Consider the following 6,765-nt stretch of genomic DNA (forward strand, 5'->3'; position numbering starts at 1 on the left):
AGGGGGACACAGGTGGGTAGCTTCGGTTAATTAATTATACCTCCAACGCACCCCTTTTTAGTTGAAGAATGTATGAAATGTAATGAAATCCGACATGTTTATATGAAATTCGACCGTGTATGAATGAATTTATTTCGATTAGTTCGAATTCTTGTATCACTGGCATTGGATGAACATGCAAAACAATACGTACTGGCATTATTCCTAGGGTGATCACCTCATTTGCAGCAGTTTCACATGTACTCCCTCCGGTCCTTTCTAGTCTGCACACAAGTTTTGTCTGCAGTCAAAGTATCTCTACTTTGACCAATCTTATACAAAAAAGTATGCACTTTCACAATGTGCAAAGTAAAAAGGAACATAAGGAGCACAAAGAGTTTGAGAAGCTTTTTAGCATTTCTGTACATTGCAATCAAACACATGGGCCTGGCAATTCATAGAGAACATTCAAAACAATCGATGATTATGCATCTCAGCGACTCACATGTCAGAGGCAATATTTACTTCACAACTAAAGAATAAAGAAAAAAATTGATGGACGCTGCTGACAGCAAAGGGCGTCCCATTCGAATATATCAAACGCATGTCTTTCTAAAATCAATGAGCAAAATTTGACAAGGTTGTCCCATTCCAAAATATCAAATGCCTACGATTGTGGAATGGGCGGGGTTTGCCATCAGTTCAGACATTGACATGGCACCTCGTGCTGAATAAACCAGTTGTTCTTTTTGTGCAGTTCCACCAAAATCAACCAAATTCGCGCGTAGCTTGTATGATTTTGCCCCTATATGTTGCAACGCCTTGAACTTATCGGCACCTCCTTTATTGTGGTGGAAATGAATGATTTGACGTATTCATGAACATTTTGTGCAGTTCCCATTGAAATCAAGCTGAGCACCCAAAGTGATTAGTATTGCTACCTCTTGAGCACTGCGTTGGATTTCCCCGAAGAGGAGAGGATGATGCAGCAAAGTAGCGTAAGTATTTCGCTTAGTTTTTGAGAACCAAGGTATCAATCCAGTAGGAGGCTACGCGCGAGTCCCTCGTACCTACAGAAAAACAATAGCTCAACGCAACTAACGTGCTTAGGGGTTGTCAATCCCTTCACGGTCACTTACGAAAGTGAGATCTGATAGAGATGATAAATAATATTTTTGGTATTTTTGGTATAGAGATGCAAAGTAAAAAGTAAAAGCAAATTAAAAGCAAAGCAATAATAAAGTAATGGAGATTGATATGATGAGAAAGAGACCCGGGGGCCATAGGTTTCACTAGTAGGTTCTCTCAAGAGCATAAGTATTCTACGGTGGGTGAACAAATTACTGTTGAGCAATTGAAAGAATTGAGCATAGTTATGAGAATATCTAGGTATGATCATGTATATAGGCATCACGTCCGAGACAAGTAGACCGAAACGATTTTGCATCTACTACTATTACTCCACTCATCGACCACTATCCAACATGCATCTAGAGTATTAAGTTAAAAACAGAGTAACGCCTTAAGCAATATGACATGTTGTAGAGGGATAATTTCATGCAATATGATAAAAAACCATCTTGTTATCCTCGATGGCAACGATACAATACGTGCCTTGTTGCCCCTTTTGTCACTGGGAAAGGACACCGCAAGATCGAACCCAATGCTAAGAACTTCTCCCATGGCAAGAACAACCAATCTAGTAGGCCAAACCAAACTGATAATTCGAAGAGACTTGCAAAGATAACTAGTCATACATAAAAGAATTCAGAGAAGATTCAAATATTATTCATAGATAGACTGGATCATAAACCCACAATTCATCGGTCTCAACAAACACACCGCAAAAAGAAGATTACATCGAATAGATCTCCACAAGAGAGGGGGAGAACATTGTGTTGAGATACAAAAAGAGAGAAGAAGCCATCTAGCCACTAACTATGGACCCGTAGTGTCAGGACCCCGATCCTAAGCCACATCGATCTAGCATGTAACACATCATATCACCTTGCGGCCTCACACACGGTATTCCCACGGGTGCCACCTTACCTGGCCCGGGACCGTTTGCGCCTTTTGGCTCACGTATATGATAGTGTCGCTAGCATCCATATGACAGAGAACCCGGGCCGACATGGCTAGTCGTGAACCCAAAGCGGCACTAACCTATGGGGACAGGCATACATGAATCACATCGAGCATGTCGGTCAGCAGCATGTGAATCCGGGCTGTAGCACTGGGCTAACAGGACTCCGGGAACCCGGGCTGTAGCAGGCTAGGCAGGACTCCGGATGTCACCGCGTGACATTTCCCCGAAGGGACAGACACAGGAACGAACTGAAACACATGCCGGCCAGTCAAGTGTCCTAAGTAGTAGTGCTGGGCTAGCAGGACTCTGGTGAACCGGGCTGTAGCGGACTACTATGGCTCAAGGAGGCACTAGACTACATTTCCCCATAAGAGAGGCTGCCAAGGATAAACAACTAGATTGTCGGATCCCACACATAGCAAGCATTTCAATCATACACACAATATGCTCGATATGTGTAAATACAACATGGCATCACAACATAACTCTATGACTCAAGTATTTATTCATTAGGCTCCGAGGAGCGAGATGTTACAAACATGGGTCTCATGACCCAACAATCATAGCATACAAATCAAGGCACAAGCGGAAGCTTAACATGTCTGAGTACAGACATCTACAAATGGAAAAGGCTAAGAAGCCTGACTATCTACCAGATCCTGCCGAGGCACAAGATCGTAACTGAGGTATCAAGCTAAACGTTCAAGTCCACGCGGAACTACTAGCGAGACTGAAGTCTCTCTCTCTCTCTGCAAAACATAAATTAAGCAAACGTGAGTACAAAGGTACTCAGCAAGACTTACATCAGAACTAGCTACATATGCATCGGTATCAACAAGGGGGGTGTAGTTTAACTGCAGCAAGCCAGCTTTGACTCAGTGGCTAACCTGAACTACGATTGCTAGCAACTCTTTTGAGGTGGCGCACACGAGTCCACATATTCACCATTCAATACACCACTATGGATCCACTCCCGTCTCCCTACGAGAAGGCCATCCATAGCACTCACATTATCTTGCGAGTTTTAGAGTATCCACTTTCACTTGTCTATGAACTGTTATAGGCAACCCAGAAGTCCATTACCGCGGACACGGCTATTCGAATAGATGATGTTAACCCTACAGGGGTGTACTTCTTCACACACGCTCTCACCACTTACCGCCGTTTACACGACATGTACTCGGCAACCTTGAAGCGGAAGCCCAACGAGGGTGTCGGCCATGGCCTACCTAAACACTCAAGTCTCTAGTCCAGGTTTATCGCCTATTCAGGTTCCATCCGCAGGGAGTCCGGCCGAGGTTTCCACATACGGCCCCAAACGATGTGTACAGGGTTCCGAGACACCAAACGGGCGCCCGGCATGCCCGGCCACAGTGTATCTACCGCAACATAGCCTACCCCTAGGGTCAGCACTACGCACGGCCGCCAACACATATCCTATAAACACCAGAAACTAGTTGCAACTCCTGGACAGAGGACAAGGGTGATCAAGAAGCCGAGAGGGTCCATTGGTTTCGGGCCCAATGCGTGGTAGTAACTGTTTCATGGATCACAAACACAGAATTCAGTTCCTAAGAACGGTTTCAGTGAGATAACCCACCATGTACTCCTACATGGCCTCTCACCGCTACCTTTACCAAATTGTGTTCACACACTTAGCTCACACACTGTAGGACATGTTTACACACCTCCGATTCATCCCCGATGAACCAGACCTAACACGACTCTATGCAATAGCAGGCATGACAAACAAGCATGAATGAGTAGGCACATCAGGGCTCAAACAACTCCTACTCATGCTAGTGGATTTCATCTATTTACTGTGGCAATGACAGGTCATGCAGAGGAAAGGGGTTCAACTACCGCAACATGTAACAGTTGAATCGTTGTTGTCCTAATGCAGTAAAAGAGAGCCGGAGCGAGAGAGTGGGATTGTATCGGAATGAACAAGGGGTTTTTGCTTGCCTGGCACTTCTGAAGATAGTATATCTCTTCATCAGTGTCATTGATCACGTCGTCAGAAACATCGTCGTCTGAGAGGGGACGGTTACCGGCAAACAGGGAAGGACACAATCAATGCCATGCAACAATATGATGCATGAATGTGACATGGCAATATGCTGTTGATTGGCCTAATGCAACTAGCAACAAGTTAAATGAAGTTGGTTTGAATACAAGATTCAAATTCAAACACCAATTTTGATTAGTTAAATGCCATTTAATTGTTTTGTCCAAAACAGAGGACAAACATTGTTCAAACGTGCAGATTCCTTGATTTTTTCTGATAATTTTTCATATATAATTTATTTCATTTGGAGTTATGGTTGATTTTCTATGATTTTTAGAAGTTTTGGGCATTTTCTGGAATTTTCTGAATTATCTGCGTCAGCATGACGTCAAGGTGATGTCAGCAGGTCAAAGGCGTCGTCCAGGTCAAACCTGAGCAGTGGGACCCACTGGTCAGTGACCCAGTCAACTAACTAAGTTAGTTAGCCCTAACTAACTAGCCTGGGCCCACTGGTCAGCGACTGTAGTAACTAACATAACTAGTTAATTAGCGCTAACTAGAGTAATTAGTCAGGCGGGGCCCGTAAGTCAGTGAGAGAGAGGGGGAGGTCATACCGGGCAGTGGGGTTAACCCATGCCGGTCAACGGGTCAGGGGTCGCCGGCGTTTAGCCGCCGGCGACGACAGAGACGGCGGGGCGGCTCGGAAATGCCCTATAGGGCACCATTCGATCCGTGGGTTGCACCTACGGGTTCCTGGGAGTGAGGCGCATCCATTGGGGGTGGTGGTAGGAGCTGGGGTGGCCGGAAAAGTGGCCGGCGACGAGGTTCAGCCGCGGCAACAGCTCGGGCGTCCTCGGGATAGCGCTACAGAGTACGGGAGGGGGCGCTGCGGTTGTCTGCGGGCTCATGGGATCGTGCTGAGCACGATGGTGTGCTCGGACACGAGCTGCGCTGGCTGTGGCCACGGCGGCGACATCGCCGGCGGCGTGGAGTTCTCGGCCAAGATGGGGCTATGGACTAGAGGTCAAAAACGACCAGGGGAAAAGGGGGAAACGACTCGGGGCTCACTGTGGTGACGTAGGGATGGCCAGCGTGCTCGGGGAGGCGTCGGAGGCGGCGAATCGACCGGCGAAGTTCGGCAAGCAGAAGCGGTGGTGACGAGCTCAAAGACAACGGCATGGTGATCCTAGGCTTGCGTGGCTTGGCGAGGAGGAAGAGGGGCACCAGGCAGAGCTCGGGGGCGCAACGGAGAGGCTCAAAGATGGCTGTGGCCGTGGGGGAGCTCGTCGGCGGCGACGGCTGCGTTCGATCGGGCGCGTGAGAGAGAGACGGAGAAGGGGACGAGGGTGAGGAAGAGTGCGAGAGCATCAAGGGGGTCCAGGGGGTAGCGTGGCATCGTAGAGGGAGTCCAGGGCGACGAGGGGGCAGCCAGGCAGGCAGCTGCCGGCGTGGCACGCCGCGGCGCCGTGGCTGTCTTCTCCTCTGCCTTCTGGCAGGAGGAAGAAGACGCCCCTGCCTTCGGTGGGCCGGCCAGGTGGCTGGGCTGCCAGGTGGGCTGGGCCTAGCACAGTAGTGGGCCGACAGGTGAGCGCCAGGTGAGCTCTTCTCTCTCTCTCTCTCTTTTCTAATTCTTTCTGTTTGGCATTTTCTGTAATTTGTTTTGATTTAGTTTTAGACACTAAATCATTTTTGTTGCTTCTGATAATTCTTGTAGGGACTAGTTGGATTATTCCAAAGCCCTTCACCAAAGATCAGAATTATTGGACATATATTAATTAATAAATAAATATATATCCAATGCAAATAGTTATTGATTTAATTCAAAGGCCCAAAATAAATATCTCTGAGATTCCAAAAATATTATTTTAAGTTTTACCTCTTGCCAATATTTTCAGAGACTAAGAGGAACATTTTCTTGGACTTCTTTGAAAAGATTTTAATGTTGATTATTTTTGAAGTGATTTATGAGGGTTTTAACTAACCTCAATTCAACTTTCAGAATTTAGACATGATGCATGATGCAGATGCAACTATTTCACTCAGGTACTCTAGGGCTGTGATAACTCACCCCCACTAAACAAGAATGTCATCCCGAGATTCAAGACGTGAGGTAAGAAGACAGAGGGGCACAAGACCAACACAATCTTCACGATCCAGGTTGCACCTCTTAGGGTTGTTGATTCGTTGCATACGTTGACTCTGACATCCTTGCTTTTCAGATCTTCATCCACGCGATGACGAGAAGAAAAGAAACTCTCGAAGAATCGATCTTCTTGAAGATCGAGCAACCGACGATCAACTCACAGAACGAGACATAGCGACATCTGTCGAGATGAGACACGATACACACATCAAGAATGATGGAAATGAGCATATGACAAGGTTTAAGTAAGTAGCGAAATTCCCACACCTAGGAGGGTGGTGAACGGTGTCAACGTAGCGAGGGGTTGGGTTGCCATGATACCATAGCGAGACATCTTAAGGAAGGCGACTCGCAGAAATATTCCCTTAAGTGGCAAAAAGAATTACTTTTGATTCAGAGATCATTGAAACTTTTTATACCAGTCTAAGGCAAACACAATCGATCTTTTGAAGGAGTTCGAAAGAATGGCATACTTGGACTAGAATGGATGATGAGGACTACCTTGTTGAAGACAACGCAATGGATGATTTTTGTTTATCATCGGAAATG

Source organism: Triticum aestivum, chromosome 2A (assembly GCF_018294505.1).
Source record: "Triticum aestivum cultivar Chinese Spring chromosome 2A, IWGSC CS RefSeq v2.1, whole genome shotgun sequence".
Classification (NCBI taxonomy): Eukaryota; Viridiplantae; Streptophyta; class Magnoliopsida; order Poales; family Poaceae; genus Triticum; species Triticum aestivum.